The following is a 23,658-nucleotide window of genomic DNA, read 5'->3' as shown; positions in this document are numbered from 1 at the left end:
AAGATAATATTCTATATGCTTCATAGGAGTTTTTGAGCAACAAAAAGGCTCAGCACAGATGCTCACTCAGCAAACAGAACCTTCAGCTTCATTATCTAGAATAAGATAAATACAGGAAAATAGGTGAATAAAGTATACCAGATGATTATTGTGTAAAATAGCTAATAGGGTAGCAGGAATTTATTTATGTGGTTAACCGATTAGTCTTTATGATATACTAAGATTTAGCCACAAACAAAAAAGATGTAGTGCCCAATTTTCCATTTCCTTTTTTTCCTTATTACAGAAATGCATATGAATAAAAGAATATCTTGAGAATTTTGAAAAACTACAAAGATGAAAATTTTAAAAACCCACTTACATCCACTACTCAGAGACAAGAAATTAATATTTTGGGTTATATCTTGCCTGTATTTATTCTTGCATAAAAATGTGTTTATATATGCAAACAGTTTTATAGTGCATGAAATGTTTTCTAACTTGCTATGTTCACCTAAACAACCAACTTAGCATATCGCTAAAAGCACTGGCATCAGATGCAGACTGCTAGTATCCCTGGCTCTGTCCCCACGAAGCCATATAAGCCCAGCCAAAGAACTTTACCCTGCTATGCTGTCATGCTTCAATTCCTGCATCAATAAAATGGGAATAGTAATGGTGGGAACCTTGCTGGGTTGTTGGAGGATTAGAGAAAAAAATAGTCTCTATAAAAACAAAATATTACTTAGTACACAAGAAGTTCTAGGAAGATATCTATTCTGATTATTAGCTCTGTATTAGAATATCTGTTAAGACATAAAATATTCTACTATAAAATCATTTTAGACATTTGTCCATTTTTATACTGTACTTAACATGGTTTGAGTTTTTGTGAAAAGATTAATTTAATTTTAAAGCTGTTTGGTTTTTTCCTGCCATAATAAATAATCCATTTACATGGGCATTTCTGCACATACTTTTCAACGTTTTCGTAGGATATAATCCCAGAATTAGAATTTAATAGTAAATACAATTATCATTTTACCAATGTTGAAGTATGGATACAATTTGATGGGAGGGACAGTGACATAATTCAGATCTGCTGGAGATCTTGAAAGACTTGAGGAATTTAGACTCTTCAGAGGAATATGTCCAAAGTTAGAAAAAAAAGTAAAGAGAGACTACCCAGCAACTTTATCTACTTTAAAATGAGGGCTAAACTACAGCTGTGGCTCAGAGAGGAAAGGATGATATCTTTGTGCTTTTGCCAGACATAAAAATAGTCTAGTGAATGATTTTGATTACTAGATTACTATTTTTTTTTAAGTTGGTACAATGCTGCTGCCATATGAGCTGCTAGACTTGGACTTTTCTTTGGCACAGAGATCATTACTGAACAGCAAAGCCACGGCTTTTGGAGCCAACTGAGACTGAACTCAAATTCACAGACCCTTGGCAAATCAAACACTATGCATGTGTCACTTTGTGAGCCTCGTGTACTGTTTCTAAGCCATCCAAACCCACGTGTTTATGCAGCCTTCTGTTCCTCTGCAGAGCTGAGAGTGGCACATCAACCTGCATTTTCATTTGATGCAGAACCCTCAGCATCTGGGCATCTCCTTCCTATTTCTGAGCATGGCTCTGCCTAGATACAGTACAGGCTTCTCATTAAACGTGCTTCACTCCTGATTTCATTCTCCCATAACTACTAATGTGAAATAATATCACCACTAAAAATTACACGGAAGGGCAGCAATTGTCATATCTCTGATAGCTTTTACAGAGGTATGAAATGTGCTATATTGGAAGATCATTTCATAATGGAATGGGTGCTTAATATTTGCTTTGGGACAAGGTCATGAAATTTGGTATATACCTCATACTACTAAGAAAGTAAAATCAATTAAGCAACAGATCAGACACTCATCTAATCCTCTCTGATGGGCTATTATTGATGACCAATAATATAAAAATAACAGTTATCCCTGAATATGGATCACTTAGTTTCATTAGTCTCAGATGCAAAGACTTCTTTAGTGTTACAAAGATACTAAGAATATAGATGAATCTCTTGAGTTCAGTCTGTACTGGACTAAGATGGGGAAATCATCCAGTTCTTAAGATAATCTCACATGAAAGTGGATTCAATGATTGTATAATACCCACAGTAGGACTTCTAATTTCTGCTTCTTCAGTATCTTTTCTAGAAACCCTGAAACATTTTCCTTAGTTTAAGTTCACTGTTTCATTTCTGCCTTTTCTACATAGAAAATATTATTGAAAATAAAATCATAAATAATAATAAAATACTTTGGGCTATAGTTTTATTTCACTTAACCATTCCTTAAATAATAGTCCAGATGCCAGTTTATCTTTTATTCTCTAATCTATAGTCCCTCAAGATCTTTGTCTTTACCCCTTATGTTGATAATAAAAAAAATTCTATTCATGTAGCCCCAACCCAACTCTACAGTTTTAAAATCATATATGAACTACCTAGTGCATACTTGGAAATTATTCTATTAATATGACAAATGTTTAGTGACTTCTATGCATGTAATTATTATTGTTGCTATTGTTGGTTACAATGGTAAATAAAATGCATTTCTTGTTCTCATGAAACTCATCTTCTATTACCAAACAGAAACCCCAAAAGTAGCACATCAAAACTAAATCATCATTTTACTTTTAACCTAAGATTCAGTAGTTTTTATTATTTTAATGTGGTTAATGAAATTATATATATATATGTGTGTGTGTATATATATATATATATATATATATATATATATGTGTGTGTGTGTTTCATTTGAAAATATTATTTTTAGTGAACAGATTATGTACATATAAATTTGTAATTATTGAACTCTTTTTTTCTTTCTTTGTTATAATTTGGTATTTTTCCAATGCTGACCACATATTACCTATATCTCTATTGGTACCCAAAATTCAACATTTCATCATGTTCACCCCAAATTTGCTTTCCCTCGTATTTTTCTGGTGTAAGTCCTGATGTCATTATTTACTTGGTTAAATTCACTCTACATTTTTTCAAATATATATTCATGTATTAATTCCTCAAATATTTGATATACAATATTTTGTTTAAGATATAGTTCTAAATGCTGAAGGATATAGATGAATTAAACACTTCAAACTTCCACACTCAAATAAATATTAAATCCTCACAAATAACTATAAAAAATAAGGAAGTTTCTGGGAAGTATCTTTCAAATATGTTCCCTTGTTCTTCTTTTAAATAGCAGCTTTTTGAGATATAATGCAAACTATAAAGTTAACCCTTTTAAAGAATACAACTCAGTGGCTTTCAGCTCTTCAGAGTTGTGAAACCATCGCCATGGTTCATCATAAAATATTTTCACACATCAGAAGAAAAGCTTGTGCCTATGAGCATTCATTCATCTGCTTCCCCTTTCCAACTCTTGGCAAGTATTTATCTACTATCTCTTTCTATGGATTTGCCTATTCTAGACATTTCAGATAAATAAAATCACATAATATGTGATGTCATATTTTCTTTCATTGAACATGTTTTCAAGCTCATCTATGTTGTATTCTATATCAGTAGTTCATTATTTTTTATGGATGACTAATCTTCCACTACTTGTAAAAAATCACAATTTGCTTAGCCATTCATCCACTAATGCACATTTAGGTTATTTCTGCCTTTGGGCTATTATCAATAATATTTCTGTAAACATTTGTGTACAAGTTTCTATGGTATGAGTTTTAACATTGATTTGGTGTCTTTTTAGTATATTCTCTTTGTTATATTCCTAGCAGCAGAATTATTGGATCATGCAGTAACTTTAATTTCAAGGAAATGCCAAACTGGCACTACCTCAGGATTCCAATATCTCCACATCATCACCAGAACTTAATTTCCAATTTTATAGCCATTCAAATGAGTATGGAGTTGTATCACATTGTGTTTTTAGTCTGTATTTCTGTTATGACCAATGATGTTGAACATCTTCTCATGTGCCTATTGGTCTTTTGTACTCTATTCTTGTAGAAATGTCTACTTATACTCTTTACCCATTTTAACTGGGTTATTTATCTTTTAATTATTGAGTTCTTTATATATTATGGATATAAGTCTATCAATAGATACATGATTTGCAAATATTTTCCCCCAGTCTGCGAAATGTCCATTCATTTTGTTAATGGTGTTCCTTGAAGCAAAACAATAAAAAAAATGAAGAAGTCCAAATTACTTATATTGTCTTTTGTAATTTGTGCTTTTGGAGTCATGTATAAAAACATTGAATTCATTAACTAATTCTATAAGTTTTCTGGTGGAGTTTTTTGGATCCTCTATGTAATGAATCATGTCACAGCAGACTACTCAGGGAAGTCAAGGCCAGTGGCCCAGACCCACCCATACCGTCCTGTGCAGGGCCCAGGCACACAGCACACCTGGTCTACCCTTTCCCGGTGTGGCAGACATTTGCCAGAACATAGCCTCTGGTTCAGGGCTGCCTACTCTGACCAGAAGAATATCATGAAAGCTGAGATCCAGCCCAGACCACCCACATCAGCCCACATGGGATCCAGGATCTCAGTAGGCATGGTTTACCCCTCCCTCAGCAGGGCAGACACTGCCAGACTTTTTGACACAAGACTGCCTCTTCCTACCAGCAGACTACCATGGAAGGTCAAGCCCAAAGTCCCAGATCCACCTACACCAGCCTCTGCAGGGCCCAGGCACACAGCATGCCTAGTCCAGCCTTTTACCAGCAGGCTAGACACTTGCCAGACCCTAGCCTCTGGTGCAGGATCACCCCTTCTGACCAGCAGACTACCACAGGAGATCAACCCCAATGGCCCAGATCTACCCACTCAAACTTACACAGGTCCCAGATCCAGGATACAGTAGCATCCATTGAGGGAAACCAGCAGGGTCTGGAAGCCCAACATCAAGGTGAGGCACAGACAATCTGTATGAGTACTACAAGAATATAGGGAGGAAACTGTAGTATCTCAGATCTACACCACAAGAAAGGAAGACACATAGACAATATGAAAAAAAAAAAAGGGAGGAAAATGCCCCAAACAAACCAGGACACTATAAAAACAGAACTTATGCACAGTGAAGCTGATGAAATGTCGGAGAAGGAGTTCAGTAGGTTCATAATTAAAATGATCTGTGAATTAAAGAATGACCTAAATGAGCAAATATAAGCAAAAACTGATCTCTCCAACAATGAGATAATACAGCAAATACAGTTAGCAAAAGATTACTTCAAGAGAGAGATAGAGACCCTGAAAAAAAAAGTCAGAAATCCTTGAAATAAAGGATACAATAAATCAAATAAAAAAACTCAATAGAAAGCATAACCAACAGACTAGATCTCTTGGAAGAAAGAATGTCAGATAATGAAGACAAAGTTCACAATCTGGAAAATAAAGTTGATTTCATAGTGAAGAAAGTTAGAAACCATGAACAGAACATCCAAGAATTATGGGACAGCATCAAAAGACCAAATCTAAGAGTTATTGCGGTAGAGGAAGGCATAGAGTGTCATTCCAAAGGAATGCACAATCTCTTCAATGAGATAATATCAGAAAATTTCCCAAGCATGAAGAAAGAATTGGAAAATCAAATACAAGAGGCTTACAGGACACCAAATGTACAAAATTACAACATATCTACACCAAGGCACAATATAATGAAAATACCTAGCATACAGAATAAGGATAGAATCTTAAAAGTCGCAAGACAAAAAGGAATCAGATCACATTCAGGGGAGACCAATTCTTATATCAGCAGATTTTTCAACCCAGACCTTCAAAGCCAGGAGATCCTAGAACAACATATACTAAGCTCTGGAAAAAAAAAAAAAAGATGCCAATTAAAAATCTTATATCCAGCAAAACTAAATTTTAGATTTGATGATGAAATAAAAACCTTCCATGATAAACAAAAGTTAAAAGAATTTACAAGTAGAAAATCTGCACTACAGAACATCCTCAGCAAAGTATTCCAAGAAGAGGAAATGAAAAACAATGATGAAAATCAGCAGAGGGAGGGATTACACTAAAGGAAAAACTGATCAGAGGAGAAACCAAGTCACATTAAATACAAAAAATAAACAAAAATGGCTGAGAATACAAATCATGTCTCAGTTATAACCCTGAATGTTAATGAGAGAATATACTTTCTTCTCAGCAGCAAATGGATCCTTCTCTAAAATAGACCATATGCTATGTCGCAAAGCAACTCTTAGGAAATATAAAAAAGTAGAGATTCTACACTGCATTGTATCAGACCATAATGGAATGAAATTAGAAATCAATGGTAAAAGAAGAAATAAAAGCCACTGCAACACCTGGAGACTAAATAATATGCTACTGAATGAACAATGAGTTACAGAAGACATTAAGGAGAAGATTAAAAAGTTTTTAGAGGTAAATGAGAACACAGATACAACATACCAAAATCTCTGAGACACTATGAAAGCAATTCTAAGAGGAAAGTTCATTGCATGGAGTTAATTCCTTAAAAGAAAAAAAAGTCAACCAATAAATGACTTAACACTACATCTCAGAGTCCTAGAAAAAGAAGAACAAATTAACACCAAAAGCAGCAGAAGACAGGAAATAATTAAAATCAGAGCTGAAATCAATCAAATTGAAACAAAAGAAACAATTGAAAAAATTGACAGAACAAAAAGTTGGCTCTTTGAAAAAATAAAATTGACAGACCCTTAGCCATGCCTTTGAAGAGAAGGAGAGAGAAAACTCAAATCACTAACATATCATGAAAAAGGAAATATCACAACAGACACTACATAAATACAGAAGATAATTAGAAATTATTTTGAAAACCTGTACCCCAATAAAATAGAACATATTGAAGGCATCAGCAAATTTGTAGAGTCATATAATTTGCCCAAATTGAATCAGGATGATATACACAATTTAAACTGATCAATTTCAAGTGATGAAATAGCACACCATCAAAAGTCTACCAATCAAGGAAAGCCCAGGACAGCCAAGTTCTACAAGACCTTTAAAGAAGAACTAATATGAATACTCTCCAATTTATTTCAGGAAATAGAAAAAGAGGCAGCACTTCCAAACTCATTCTATGAGGCCAGTATCACTCTGATTCCAAAACCAGGCAAATACACATTTAAAAAATAAAACTTCAGACTAATATCTCTAATGAACATAGATGCAAAAATTCTCAATAAAATTCTGGCAAATCAAATACAAAAACATATCAAAAAGATCATGCACCATGATCAAGTGGATTTCATCCCACAGATGCAAGGTACTTCAACACATGGAAATCAATAAATGTAATCCATCACATCAATAGATTTAAATATAAGAGTCATGTGTACATCTCAATAGATGCAGAAAAAGCATTTGACAAATAGAGCACTCCTTTATGTTCAAAACACTAGAAAATCTAGGGATAACAGGAACATATTTCAACATCATAAAGGATATCTATGTTAAGCCCCAGGCCAACATCATTCTAAATGGAGAAAAACTGAAGGCATTCCCTCTAAAAACTAGAACAAGACAGGGATGCCCTCTTTCACTACTTCTATTTAACATAGTTCTTGAAACACTGGCCCCGAGCAATTAGACAGATGAAAGAAATTAAAGGGATACATATAGGAAAATAAGAACTCAAATTGGCACTATTTGCTGATGATATGATTCTATACCTGGAAGACCTTAAATGTTCCACCAGGAAATTTCTAGAACTAGTAAATGATTTCAGCAATATAGCAGGATATAAAATCAACACCCATAAATCAAAGGCATTTAGGTTTATCTGTGGACAAATTCTCAGAAAGGAAAATGAGGAAAACTACCCCATTCTCAACAGCCTCAAAAATAAAAAATAAAATATTTGGGAATCAACATAATGAAAGAGGTGAAAGATCTATATAATGAAAATTGCAGAAGCTTAAAAAAAGAAATAAAAGAAGACCTTATAAGATGGAAAGATCTACCTTGCTCTTGGATAGGCAGAATTAATTTTATCAAAATGACCATACTTCCAGAAGCATTATACAGATTTAACGCAATTCTGACCAAAATTCCAATGGCATTCCTCATAGAAATAGAAAAAGCAATCATGAAATTCAAGTGTAAAAATAAGAGTCCCAGAATAGCTAAAGCAATCCTTAGCAGGAAGAATGAAGCAGGTGACATCACTATACCAGATCTTAAACTATACTACAGAGCAATAGTATCAAAACAGCATGGTATTGGGACAAAAACAGACTGATAGACCAATGGTACAGAATAGAAGACCCACAAAACTACAATTATCTTATATTAGACAAAGGTGCCAAGAACATGCATTGGATAAGAGACAGCCTCTTCAACAAACGGTGCTGGGAAAACAGGGAATCCATATGCCACAAAATGAAATTAAACCCCTATCCCTCACCATGCACAAAACTCAACTCAGAATGGATCAAGGACTTAGGAATACAACCAGAAACCCTGTGTCTAATAGAAGAAAAAGTAGGCTCTAATTTCCATCATGTGGGATTTAGGCCCCAACTTCCTTAATAAGACTCCTGTGGCACAAGAATTAAAATTAATAATCAATAAATGGGATGGATTCAAACTAAAAAGTTTCTTCTCAGCAAAAGAAACAATCTGTGAGGTGAATAGAGAGCCTACACCCTGGGAGCAAATGTTTACCTCTCACACATCAGATAGAGCACTAATCATTAGGGTATATAAAGAACTCAAAAAGCTGGACATCAAAAACAAAAAACAAAAAACAAAACAAAACAAAAAACAAACAAACTAATAACCCAATCAATAAATGAACCAAGAAACCAAAGAGACACTTCTCAGAAGATGATATATAATCAAGCAACAAACAAATGAAAAAAATGTTCATCATCACTAGCAATTAGAGAAAGGCAAATCAAAACCACTCTAAGATTTCATCTCACTCCAGTCAGAATGGCAGCTATTATGCATACAAACAACAATAAGTGTTGGCAAGGATGTGGGGGAAAAGGTACCCTCATACACTGCTGATGGAACTGCAAATTGGTGCAGCCAATATGGAAAGCAGTATGGAGATTCCATTGACCCAGCAATCCCTCTCCTCTGTCTATACCCAAAGGACTTAAAAACAGCATTCTACAGTGATACAGCCACATCAATGTTTATAGCAGCTCAATTCACAATAGCTAAATTGTGAAAGCAAAGTAGATGCCCTTCAATAGATGGATAAAGAAACTATGGTATTACATACACAATGGAATGTTACTCAGCATTAAAAGAGAATAAAATCATGGCATTTGCAGGTAAATGGATGGAGCTGAAGAATATCATGATAAGCGAAGTAAGCCAAACCCAAAAAACCAAAGACCGAATGCTCTCTCTGATAAATAGATGCTAATCCATAATGGTGGGCGGGGGAGGGGGGCATGGGAAAAATGGAGAAACTCTGATTGGGCAAAGGGGAGGGAGGTGTGGGTAGGAAGCATGGGGGCAAGAAATATGGTGGAATGAGAGGGACATCATTACCCTAAGTACATGTATGACTGCACACATGGTGCAACGTTATATTGTGTACAACCAGAGAAATGAAAGTTGTGCTGCAATTGTGCAGTGAGTCAAAATGTATTCTGTTGTCATATATACCTAATTAAAATAAATAAATTAATGTAGGTATTATGACTGTGGGAATGTACAAGGAAGCATTTTTCTGGCGAGCAAACTCTTGTAGGTAAGAAGCACTCTGTTTCCCACGCTTGGAATGCCCAACAGTTTCTCCTTGAAGCTATTAAGACAACTATATACGTGCACTATCCAGTTTCTATGGTGATGTCCTTGAAAAAAGGGCTCTGTGTTTATATTAGCCTGGACCTTATGTCAGTTATCTAGCATTTGTGTCTAAAGGAATACTAAATCATAATGTAGTCATGGTAATGAAAAGCTATGTAACTTGAGACAAGTAAATGTATCTGCTGGGAGGAGCAGCCACTTCTTTTCTTGCCTCTGCATTCTTTGTGTGTGTCTCCTTTGTTCACTTCTTTACAAATTAGTTTAAAACAAAGGTTGCCTAGTACAAAGCCATAAAGATGTAGTCCCATATTTTTTTCTAAGAGTTTCATAGTTTAACATTCATTGGGGCTCTGATCCAATTTTAGTTTATCTTTGTAGCTAGTGTGAAACAGAGGTTCAACTTCATTCTTTCACCTGTGAATATTCAGTTATTTCATAACCATTTGTTGAAAAGACTTGTCTTTTTTCCTTTGACTTATCTTGGCCCTCCTGTCAAAACTACACTTATTATAAATATAGAGGGTTATTTGTTAACGTCTATTACTTTCTGTTGGTATATATGTATCCTTTGCCAGTACCACATTGTTTTCATCCATATCTTTGTAGTAAAATTCAAAATTTCTAAGTGTGCTCTATTTTGTTTTCTTTGAAGTTATAAATTGGGAAGTGTACTCTACCTTTGTAGAGACTGTTGCGTTTATTCTGGATCCCTTAACATTCCTTGTATGAATTTTAGATTTCCTTGTTAATTTCTGCTAGGCAGCTCATCTGGCCTCTGGACAAGGATTGCACTGAAGATGAGAATCGATTTGGGGAGTGTTGCTATCTTAAGATCAAGTCTTCTGCTTCCTGTTTTTGTTTCTACTGGGTTTTGGTCCATTATTGTATTTTGATTATTATTACATCTGCTATGGTTTGGATAAATGTTCCTAAAGGTCCATGTAAAAGAACTGGGAGGTGGGTCCTGAGGACCTTAAAGAACCAAGGCCTAGAAGGAAGTTCTTAGGTCATTGAGGGTATGTGCTTCTGGGACCAAGCCTATCCCTTTCCCCCTCTTCCTGCTCCCCTTCTCTCCCTCTCTCCCTCTCCCTCTCCACCTCCCTCTCTCTCCTTCCTAGCTCAGAATGTGAGCAATTTGCTCTGACATGTGCTCCCTGCCATTGCCATATGGTGTCCTTACCAGAGGGCCAAAATATTACATATGCCGTGTTTCGGACAAGAACCTCCCAAACCATGAGCTTAAATAAATGATTTATTAAATTAAATAAATTATTTCACTTTAAAAGTTAATTGCTTCAGGTATTTTGTTTTCAAAACATAAAGCTGCAAATTATACTATTCAACTATGGAAAATGCTTAAAATGATTCCACTGGCTTCCTACCACACTCTGAATCAATTTTAAACTCTCCTCTCTGGTCCATGATGTTTTCAGTAGGTGGGCACCAACTCTCCTCTTTGACCTTATCTTAAAATCTGCCTAGCTGCCTTCTTGGTTTTTCTTCCTGTTCCTGAATAAGCCTGTATCAGATCTTTTGCTTTTTCTGTTCCCTCATCTGAAATTCACTCCCCTAAAATCTTTGCAAGACTAATTCCTTACCATCATTGCTATAATTTGGATCTGAAATATCACCCAAAGGACAATGTATTAAAGATTTGGTCCCTGGTTCAAGGCATCATTGGGAGGTAGGGAACCTTTAAGTGATGGGACATAGTGGGAACAAGTAATGTCACTTAGAGAAGACACTGGGACCAGAGCCCCCTTCTGTGTCTCTCCCTTCAAACTGGCCACCATGAGGGAAACAACTCTGTTCCACCATATGCTGCACCCCCTACCCCCTGCTGCCCAATGATGTGCTGCTTCACCTCTGTCCCAGAAGAAATGAGGCCAAGTGAATATGAACTGAAACATATTACACCATGAGCAAAATAAGCCTTTTCTTCTTTACAGTTCATTACCTCAGGTATTTTGTCACACAACAGAAAGCTGACTAAATCAATTAAGTCTATCTTATATAGTCTTTTATTCAAGATGCCTTGGTGACTATACCATCTTGAACAATGTTGCAAGACTCTAACATCTTGAACAATGTTTGATACATAGTTTTTATTCAATAAGTATGCTAAATGTTGCTGAATGGATTCCTATAAATATTTCTACATATCACTATAACTACAGTCATAAAGCATAAGAGTAGTAGATAATGTTTGACTAGAACCTATATGTTAGTATTTGTAGCTTAGGGGTTTACACTCATTATATAGTTTTATTTCCCACAAAAACATTACAGATAGGCTCAATCATTCACTCTCAGCTGACATGAAGACTCTGTGGTTTAGGATGCAGACTTAGTTAATGTTATTGGTCAGGTAACAGACAAAATATTCAAATCCATGTAGTTTGTCATCTAAACCTGTAACCACAAACCCTCTATGGCATCCTAGTGACTGAATAAGCATTTTTTTTCCCAGGGCCATTGATCTTCTGAGCACACTTTTGGTTCTGTGCATTCAAAAATGTATGTCTTTAATTATATTAAACTTAGAAAATTATCCAAAAAATGTTTAGTAAAGTCACTTGGTAGACAGCCTTGGATACCTTGTCAACTTTATTTTTATTCTCTTTGAACATAATAGGTGATACCATACTTGATTAAGTTATCATTTAATTTAATTGTTTTACATGTTAATGTGCACAATAAGATCAGATTATAGAAGATATTTTAGAGGTTAAAACTAACAAACTTTCTTTGGAGAAAGAAAACATCTCTTTTTGATGGAGTTTTATTTTGCCATATAGTCTGCTAGCAATTCCAACTCTCTCATAAAAATTTAAACTTTAGCCAAAAACAAACAACAAAAAAAGACAAATGACAAGCTTAGTTGAAAATGTATCAGTAAAAAAATTAAAACAATTTTATATGCCCTGATGGCAAAAGAAGTGTTATATATTTTAAGAATGCAGTTCAAAGAAGGAAAGAAAATCAGATTGCAGAATACATTATTACATTTTAGTATGAAATTAAGAAGTTATTTCAATATAAAATTTGGTGCTACCACTGTAATGAATCCAAAGTAAGAAATAATAAATAATACAACTTAGAGATTTTCTTGTTATAATTACATATGAAGATCCACAGCATGTTAGAGTTTCTAAACATTTAATTACTTTCAATTTTTTCTTTAAAAACTTCTTTGAGCAATGCACATTCAATAGAAAATAATTAGTAAATCTTCTATTTTTCATTTTTTAAATACGTTTTATTTAGTTATATATGACAGTAGAATGCACATTGACATATCATATATAAGTGGAGTATAACTTCTCAATCCTCTGGTTGTACATGATGTAGAATCACACTGGTCATGTAACAATACATGCACATAGGGTTATAATGTCCTATTCATTCTAATAACCTTCCTACCCCTACCCCCATATCCCATCCTCTCCCTTCACTCCCTTCTGCCTAATATAAAGTAACTCTATACTTCCCTACCTCCATACCACTTACTGTGAATTAGCATCCACATATCAGAGAAATCATTTGGTCTTTGGTTTTGGGGGATTGGCTTATTTTGCTTAGCATGATATTCTCCAGCTCCATCTATTTACTGGCAAATGGCATAATTTCATTCTTCTTTAAGGCTGAGTAATATTTCATTGTGTATATATACTACATTTTCTTTATCCATTCATCTGTTGAAGGACACCTAGTTTGGTTCCATAGTTTAGCTGCTATAAACGTTGATATGGCTACATCACTGTAGTATGCTGATTTTAAGTCCTTTGGGTATAAACCTAGGAGTGGGATAACTGGGTCTATGGTGGTTTCATTCCATGTTTTTGAGGCATCTCCATACTGTTTTCCATAATGGTTGCACCAATTTGCAGTCCCAGGATTATTTAGTATGTCTGACTGGACAACTTCAGTTAATGCCTTACATGGCCACTTTTTCTACTGCTAACCTAGTGCAGATGTGGAGTGTGATTGGTGAGTCCAAGCTGTCTTAATGAGAGAAGGAACTATACTTGTCATTCACTCTTGTGTTTTCAATGCCTAGCACAGTGTTTGACACTTGAATGGTACTCCATGATATTTCGCTGACACTAAGTTGATATTAATTTTTAGATGTATCCTACTTTTAAATGTTACCAGGAAGAAAGCACATTGCCACTTAATTTATGACAAATTATTTCTTATTATTTTACATATTAATTATGCATTTATCCAAAATATGACTCTTAATTTATTTTGACATGGATTCATTACACTCATATGAAAATGAAAATAGAAGCTACGAATTTAAACTCTTCATAAAATTTTTATGTTCAGAGAACAACTAATTGTGTTTTAGCTCAGAATTGCTGGAAGTTCCTGTTTCTCAGTACCATATAAATCTTCATGCTGCAAGAGCATCAAAGGGGGAATTACCAAAAATTGGGCTTTCCTCTTTTTTCTGAGATTTTTCTTACAAGCAGCTCCCATTCATTTTGTAATTTTGCTGCTGGTGGATCTTTGATCTTATCAGACGGTTCAGCAGAAAGCTTATAGATTACAGTATCAGAAATCATATCCCTCCTTAAATAGTCCTCAAGTTGTCTTTAACTGAAACCTCAAGAAAATGAAATCATTCTGTCATTCCAGTAACTATTGCAATCAAGTTGGCACAAGTGCAGGCAAGGACATACATATATGTATATCCATGCAACTACATGTCTAACAGCATGGTGGTTTTCCATTGGTTGAAAGGTACATCCCAATTTCAGAAATGTTAAAATGTGAAAAAAATTTACTTTTCAAATTGATGAAATATATTAAAATAATAAAAAAGGTGTCAGAAAGAAGACAAGAAATATGGGTGGGGATGGCATGTTTTATGTGTAATAAAATAGATGGAGCCCATAGCTCTTGCCTTCTCCTTGTAAAAAAAGCTCTTCTCATGCGAGAAATATCACCAGGAACAGTTGCATACAAGCTCCTGTTAAATTTTAATTAAAATAAATTCTATGGGCTCATTTTATTAGTATTTATTAATAAACTCTAGTAGAGTCAGCACTCTTGTAGTCGATAAGGATATGATCAGGAATCAAAAGTTCACAGTGTTACCTTCTAAATGGGGAAGCCCATATTGTAAATAAGTAAAAATTAATTAAACTAGATAAATCCAGAGTAATTCCTTTTGTCATGTTATTGATAGGGAATAACTGAAGTAGGAGAGATGATTTTTAGATTGTATCCTACTTTTAAATGTGTTAAATTTTAATTAAAATAAATTCTATTGGCTCATTTTATTAGTATTTATTAATAAACTCTAGTAGAGTCAGCACTCTTGTAGTTGATAAGGATATGATTAGGAATCAAAAGTTCAAACGTGTTACCTTCTAACGGGGAAAGCCCATATTGTAAATAAGTAAAAATTAATTAAACCAGATGAATCCAGAGTAATGCCTTTTGTCATGTTATTGATAGGGGATAATTGAAGTAGGAGGAATGATTTTTAGATTGGCAGTCAGGGAAGACCTAATTGAAAGCTGGATTCATTGACTGAAAGCACAAATGGATGGGTGAGTGAATGAATAGAAAGAGCCATTTAGAAATACTAACTTGGCATAGCTTTCACTTAACTTTCCTCATTTATTTATTTCTGCAACAGGAATCCCTGCTATATTCCAACTCCAAATTAAGGAGAAACGTCATCCATTTCTCCCCATTAGAAAAGCAGCTTTTTCCTCTGTATGAGCTGATTTAACCAACAAAATTTACACAAACCAGAGGATATTTCCCTGAATGGATTCGTGAGAGACTTTTAGTCATGATTAAAGTCGAATATAAATTATGGTTTATTTTTGACATCTATGTCATCATTTTATCAGAGAACTATGAAAAATGTCTTATTTTAAAAATATTTTCTATATATAATTAGCTGTCAATATTTCTTCAAGAGTTGTTTAAATTCTTGTTTTAATAAGGCAATTACTTTTAAAAAATGTAGAAACACCAAAATTATTAGTCTCTGTGGGTTTTTAAGAGATTTACCATCCACATAAGCAAAATCTCTACAGAACGTGTGGCAACAGTTTCATGTGTCACTTGGTGGCAGCATAACAAAATTGCTATAAAAGTTCTTAACTTGGAGAACTAAGCTCTTTAATGAATAAGCTGGTGAAAAACATTATAGCTATTTTGTAAAGCACAAAAAACATGTCAGTGTTTTTAATAAGTTACTGAGGAAAATCTCTTAAAATACCATATTATAAATGGTAAAAATTATAATTTCATTAATATAGCATTTATTTAAAAATATTTGTTGTTTCTATTGTCTGACAGGATCTGAGTTAAGAATTGGGTTAGAAAGATAAATTCATCATGGTCTCTATTATGGGCTGAGTTGTCCTAAAATTCTCATGTTGAAGTATGAAACCCCAGGACTGTAGAATGAGACTGTATTAGAGATAGGGTCTTCAATGGGGGAATCAGGTTGGAATGAGGTCATTAAGGTGAACTCCTATCTTCTATGACTGTTGTACTTCTAAGAAGAGGAGATCTGTACACAGACACACACAGAGGAAGACTGTACATAGTCACTGGGAGAAAATAGCCATCTACAAGCTCAGGAAAGAGATTTCAGAAGAAACCAACCCTGCCAACATCTTGATCTGACTCTTAGCCTTCAGAATTATGAGAAAATAAATTTCTGTTGCATAAACTACCCAGTGGTATTTTATTACAGTAGCCAAGTAAATTAATAGTTTCCAGGCTTATGGGGCTAACATTGTTTTATCTTTCCCCAATATGGATCACTTCACAAATTTGCATGCCATCCTTGTGCAGGGGCATGCTAATTTTCTCTATATTGTTCCAGTTTTAGTATATGTGTTGTAGAAGTGAGCACATGGGGTTAGCATTCTTTAAAAAAGGGAGGGGGGAGAAGTAGCAGCAGCAGAGGGCAAGTATTTATAAGACAACATGACAGGTTTTGTAATAGATGTATAGATGTATGATCAGATTGTGTCGGGGTCTTGTTGGAGAGTGGACACTTCAGATGATGGTGGGAGGCCCCATATAAGATTTAGTGTAAGATTTTGGGTGGTGAATAAGAATTTTCCATGTAGATAAATTGAAACATGAAGGAATGGCATTTAGGGAAAGAAGCTGTTGAAACTGGTGACGGATGGGAGTGCATGCTGTACTGTGAAAACGACACATCGTACTGATGGCTGATGCCTGAAGACAACCTAGAAAGTAAATTGGAAATAGAATTTGAAAGAGGCCATAAGACATATGAAAGTATATACTAATTGTCCAAATCATTCCTTCTTTGAAAGGGGTTGAGGTGACATGGAAAATAGGTTAAAAGGATAAAGTAAATAAATATAGATAAAAATAAAAACAGATCAATAAGATATGGTAACCGTAAGAACCAGGGTACTTGCAGTGACTGAGCTTAATTTAAAGGTTCTGAAGCCAGGACACAAATAGAAAGATAAGAATGTTAGAATAAGATAAGAAAGAATATGATAAGAGAGTTCATTTTCTTAGTGTTCATAAAGTATTTGAATTAAACAGGAAGGGCAATTATTACATTATATAGGGATATAATGAATATTCTCTTCAGCAGCATTTTGCTGTTTGTAGACAGATTTTGTTAGAACCTCGGTAGAAATAATCATCTATGGTGCAGTGTCTTCATGAGCTCTAAGACCATATCAAAACATGTTCCTAAAACACATTTGTAATAATGAATTTTGGTAAACATCTTAATGTTTAAATTAGCAGCATGCTCAGAATTTAAAGGTGGTGTGCTGTGGGGATAACTGAGTGGCAGAGCATTAACCCAATCCAGGTGAAGCCCTTTGTTCAATCCTTAACACTACAAAACAAACAACAAGAAAAGGTGATTTGTTTGAATTGATGTGTTAATTTTGTGATCACATGATTTACATGGGTAAAAATTCATAAATTCCATCCATGTCTACCATATCTTTTAATCTTCCTACAAAATATTTAATAACTACCACAAAACTATTATGTCACATGAATTGATAGTCTAGAGATAAGACCCCATACTGTTTACATACTAATATAATTAGGAATGACATAAGATCAGTTTGTCTTGTCTCTTATTGAAATTATATTTGAAATATGCAGTTAATATATTTCTAGATAATGTCTCCTTCAGTCTTAGAGAAAAAAATGTGCACACATGTATATGGGCTGTATCAGTCTTCAAATATAGATGCTGCATATATAGATATATAGATATATCTTCTTTGTAGAAAAGGAGACTGGGAGAGGCACAGAATCTATTCATAACTTGTCAATGTTAACAACAGTTCTTACCCCAGGTAAAGTCTGATAAAATTAAAGAACATAGATCTTTAACAAAAATAATAGACAGGTGAATTTCAAAAGCACCAATTTTCACCAGGTGTGTGTGTGTGTGTGTGTGTGTGTGTGTATTTCTAGAGAAGTTACTTGTGTGGCTTTATGTTAAATTACACAAAGTACTCTACATCCAAATCATCTATCCATATACAAACTGTCAACTGGGAGGGGTAAAGTATTGGGTTTTATTTGACAATCATGGGACTTAGAACATTTCCACTTAGGACACAGTCTATTATTCCTAGGGCACTTTGGTGAGGGCTGAGGGGAAGGTCGAAATATGCTGAACTAAAACTCCTAGGAAAGATAGATGGATGAGCTCCAGCAATAAAAAGCATTTTATCCTTTATACTTCATTCTAGCATTCTAAATCCTCAACAGCTATGGTATATATGCCTGAAAATTTGCATAATTTAATCTGAGGCTAGCTCTTCCTTTCTGGCTTTCTAAGGCTAGGAAGAAATCTGTAGATTTTCACTGCCAAGGCATTACTACAGAGCTCTGAGAGTCAAGCAGGGCATGTATCATGGTAAAACACAGGGACTATTTCTCTTCTCAAGCCCCATGGCCAGCTCCCAGTGAGGAAAGCACCAGAGTCAATGAGAGCTCTTTCACAGTTTCCAAATTCTAGAGCCCATATGAAATATGATTGAAGAGAAATGTATTAAGCAGTCCTATTCCTTCTGCACAATGAAGCTGTGTGGTCAGAGAATGTCTAATGGTGTTACCCAGGAAATGTTGCAATGCTTAGGTGTCTAGGTAATGGAGAAGTTCACCTTTATGACCAGGCTCCTAACAGGAAGTGATCTTAACTGCAAAGAGCACTTAAAAACAACTTGTCCACCATATGGAGTGTTGATCACAGACCATTAAGGGAAAATATAGATGAGAAAATGGCAAAAGGGAAAATGCAGACAAAGAGTATTAAAGAGGGAGACAACATCAGCCTACATTATTATTATTATTATTATTATTATTATTATTATTTCTTCTTCTTCTTCTTCTTCTTCTTCTTCTTCTTCTTCTTCTTCTTCCTTCTTTTTTGGATTGACATCAGCGTGTACAGCATGTTTTTAAGAATATTTATGTTTAAGTATTTATAGTAAATCATATGTATGTATGTGTGTGTATATATATGTATATATATATACTTTTCAGAGTGAGAGCTCAGTGACTTCAACAAATCTGTTTTGTTTGCTATCTTGATGAAATCTGCTTTGTTTGCTTTCTGGATTCTGTCTCATTTCTAACCACATTAAATGGGATAGATAATAATGGCTGTAACACTTACAGTGCTCTATGACTAATGAAGATTCCAGGGGTTAACATGGAGGCATTCATACCTTCTTCCTCCACAGCTTGATTTCATACTCATATCTTTGATAGGAACTATTATATTGATCATAGAGCTAATCTGACCACGTATTTATTCATCATCTCATTTTGAATTTTAACCACCTTATATAACTTGGTTTTTAACTCTAAAATAAGATTTGTTTAAAAATGATTTAATATTCCTTTGGTGAATAATATGAAAGGCTTTAGATATTGAATTAAATACTCCTGTTGTATCATGTTGCTCTTTTCATTTCACATGAAACCAAAGACTCAGATTTTTTTTACTTTCAAATTTTTCTGTAATATTTGCTTAGATGGGCACTTGACCTTAAATGTATCAACTTGAATTTGTCTCTGTTGAACTTTACTTGGTCATGAAGGAACATTTTTTTTTCACATAAATCTTATGCAGTAGAATGGGTTAGAAACTGAGTATTCAATATCTTGACCATAAGCAATGAACCATGATATTTTGGGGAATCCTAGGTGTTTAATTTACATATCTCCTCTGAGATGCTCTGAAGTATTCGAAGCAGATGTAAGAACTGAAGATACATGTAGGTCTGAAGACTTTGATTTATGAAGAGAAATCTTGAGTTTACTGCTCTATGCTTGAATTTTGAGGCTGCTAGGATGGATTTAGCCTAAAAACTCTGTGAGGGTACCTACAAAAACATAAGGACTTATACTGAGCAGCAAGAATGTTCAGGAACCTACAATCTGCCTTAAAACAAAATGGAAAGTTACTGAGGAGTTGGTGAGAAGTGTGATATCACAGGGTGCTTCACTCAAGGCAATGTTGAAACAGATGCTCTGAGACATTGTCCTCAAAATAGCAGCATAACACCATAGCTACAACTTATGAGCCCAGATGGACACATTTTATGATCCATTTTACAAAGAGTCATGCTCTAACTGCACTCTTTAATTGCTGACCAGGTCTGAAAGATATTTTCAGAGCTAATGATATCTAGTCGTCTAGGTAAGAGATGGGACCTGGATTCAGTGAGAGGTTTCACTGGAAAGCTATCTCTGGAAGTGTAAACCATCTCCTATATCTAGTTTTTTTTTCCCCATTCCTACATGCATCCTCTGGGGGAAAATGGTTTTCCTTTAGAGTCATCTTTACCTAAGGAAAAAGTAGATGTACCTAGACTTCTTTATTTTTATATTCTTCAGAAAGAAACAAGAATATGCTATAAATTCTGGGAATCAGGATCTTTGAATAAGCGTGTAAGACATTTGTCGGAATCTTAGATTCTTACCTAGTCATAGCCTTTCGTTAAAAGAATATGCTTAATTCCATAGATCTTTCTTCAACTCCCATAGAAATGCATGAATTTAATCTCAACTTTCTATAGAAAAAAATGGCTAAATAATTTGCTTAAAAATTACACATGTTAACATTGGTGAACTGGAGTGGGAAACTGATTATGAATAAAACATTAAAAGAAAGCTGATGCACTTAAACATGACATGTGAAATAAAATCCTATTACTCAATTCATGTATAGAAAAAGTGTTTAGCATAATAAAGTGATATCAAAATGATTTTAACATGAAATAATATCTCATATAGACATTGTGATGGAAATATTGAACTTGCCAACACGTGTAGCTAAATTTTCCCTCTGCTCTTATAAAATAGATTCTGTTCTCTCCCTCTGAATGTTAACATGTGTTCTCAATGCAGAGACAAGTCACTCCAAACAGAAGGTGTTCGGCTCTTTTTGGAATGATTCCCAGCACAGCGTCCTCCAGTGCAATCTTCTGCCATAGATGCATGAGCCAGTTCAATAGTGCAATAAACATTCTTCCCTTCCCCCACTTTAGTGGCCCAAATAGTAATTTGTCCAAGAAATTGCCTGCTGGTGCTATAATGTCAAATCCCACTACAACTGGCAGAAAGGTGTTTATGTCTACAGACAAATGAAAGAGCAGGGACACATCTATTAAGACTTCAGAACACTAAACCACTAATTGCTTAAAGTAATTTGGAAACATATTTTAGGAATCATAATACAAACAGGATAATTTCATAAAGAAATTATTAAGTAAATAGGAACAATTTGGATCATTTTTACCTGATCTCATTTCTGTTAGGCATTTAAATTTATATAGCATTACTCTCAGAGGCCAAGCAAGCCTGCTCTAAAGTAATAATAATTCCTTTTCTGAAGAATATACGGGTTACTTAAAATCAGAAAACAGAAGTTACGGCACTGAAGAATAAAATTATCTAGGAGAATTGCCCAGAATACTAATAACCTCAAAATGAATTCAAAATTGAATACTTTTTTTACTTCACCCTGATTAAAAAACAAAATTATTCAATGACAAAGAAAAACAGATTCAGTTAAAATCACTCATTATAACTATCTTCCATGTTCCCTTCTCTACATTCTTCCACCCATACTCAGGGTTATAACCCCAAATATATATCACATTATTTGACACAGAATATATTTGTGAGAATCATCTCCATTTTGTAGATATTTTCTATGCTGTATCTGGTTTAATTCTATTTTAATAGATTTATTAATTTCTAACAATCTCAATATGCACTATATAAACTCTCACTTTTGCAAAGATTAAAACATGCAGAGGAAAGAATAATAAAAGACAATACCTGTAGACAAAACTTTTTAGGATTTGTGTTGGAGGAATAAAATAGTTTAATATTGGATTTGGCTTTGGTTTTTGATTGTTTCTTAAATTCTCGATAGTGATATTCAAAAATATATTAATTGTATTTAGAGGTTGAGTTTTCAATTAAAATATGTAGAGATATTCAGTTGACTTTTGCTAAGGACTTGGCATACATTGCAGCATGAGACAAAGCCTCTTTTCAAGTTTTAAATCTCTAGGATAATAAACCAGTTTCACTGGAGACAGTGTATAAACTGCTGATGCCCTGATTAAAATGTGACATAAAATTTAACTTATCAGGTACTTCACGTTTATAGTGTTTACCTAGTATGTAGATTTTAAAAGTCCCTTAAGTATACTTGTGTTCATAACTCTGGAAACAATTTTTTCTTCAGTTATCAAGAAAGACTCTGATTAAAAAAAATCTACATCAGTGTTAAACATTCAAGTGTATTCGTGTGTGTGTGTGTGTGTGTGTGTGTGTGTTTTACTAAATACAGACAAAAGTGTTCTAAAGAAATGGTAACTCACAAGGGGATAAAAGAAAATATGGCATTTTTAATTGAAGCAATCAAAAGATCAAAAGGGTAGTTTTGCTCCAAAATTGGTGTGCATTAGAATTACCAGGAAAGCTTGCTAAAAGTTAAAATTCTTAGCTCCACTACCTAGAGATATTTCAGTATGTCTGAGATGGAACCCAGGGATGAGTTTTCTAATGAATACTTCATGAAATTATGATGCATTTAAATTCCTTGGTATCACACATCAAGTCTACATGGTAATTATTTACAGGGTTAATAATTATTGGAAAATATTTAAAAAGTAGTTAGTGAAGCATAGTGCAGTTGGGAAGCTCTGGAGTCACTAGCAAATAAAGCCAGTCATCTTGTTTCCTGCTTCAGGAGGAAAGAGGAAGCTACTAGAAAGGAATTTCCCAAAGACCTCCCAGAACACTTATCTACATAGTTGTACCCGTGATCCTATATTTAGCAAAATTTATTACTGTGATCAAACAGCATCCCTCAAGACCAATCACTCAATTTGACAAATATCTATCATGCTTTCTCACCTACTAAATATTCCAGAAATTCTTACCCTTCTATTATAAGAACATTTTACCTGTTTGTTCTCTATTATCAGTAATATGAAATATCCTCATATTTATCTCATTTTACTAAAAATAAAGACACAACTCTATTTCAATTATCCCCTCAATTACAATTCTAAATTTCTTTTTATAATTAATCCCTTATCTCTTATCAGTGTTTCCTTACTTTTGCATGTTTTGACCTCCCACCAATCAGGATTTCCCCCTTTCCAACAAAACTGCACATGAAAAGATCTCTGGTGACCCTGATGTTGCTAAAACCAAGAGTGGAATCTCAGTCTTTATCTCTCATGTCCTGGTAAAGGCATTTCACCTAGGTCATGCTAACACATTCAATACCCTGACTTGGCTTCTAGTGCATCACAGTCATTTCTTCTCAGGCACCTTTGCTTCTAA

General features: G+C 34.3%; 1 protein-coding gene and 1 non-coding gene across 5 annotated transcripts in view; both read right to left on the bottom strand.

Moving 5' to 3' along the window:
• The window catches only part of Magi2 (membrane associated guanylate kinase, WW and PDZ domain containing 2), a 1,314,737-nt gene that overhangs the window by 1,150,758 nt on the left and 140,321 nt on the right, over nucleotides 1-23,658 (bottom strand). The window lies entirely within an intron of this gene.
• Nucleotides 16,570-16,675, bottom strand: LOC124106549 (U6 spliceosomal RNA). The gene has a single exon (XR_006856093.1). It is a non-coding gene; the product is annotated as a U6 spliceosomal RNA (small nuclear RNA).

Source organism: Marmota monax, unplaced genomic scaffold, assembly GCF_021218885.2.
Source record: "Marmota monax isolate L192 unplaced genomic scaffold, Marmota_monax_Labrador192_F-V1.1 WCK01_AAM20220418_F8-fsc00065, whole genome shotgun sequence".
NCBI lineage: Eukaryota > Metazoa > Chordata > Mammalia > Rodentia > Sciuridae > Marmota > Marmota monax.
The sequence above is the reverse complement of the archived record's forward strand: the minus strand, read 5'-3'. Positions and strand labels throughout refer to the sequence as shown.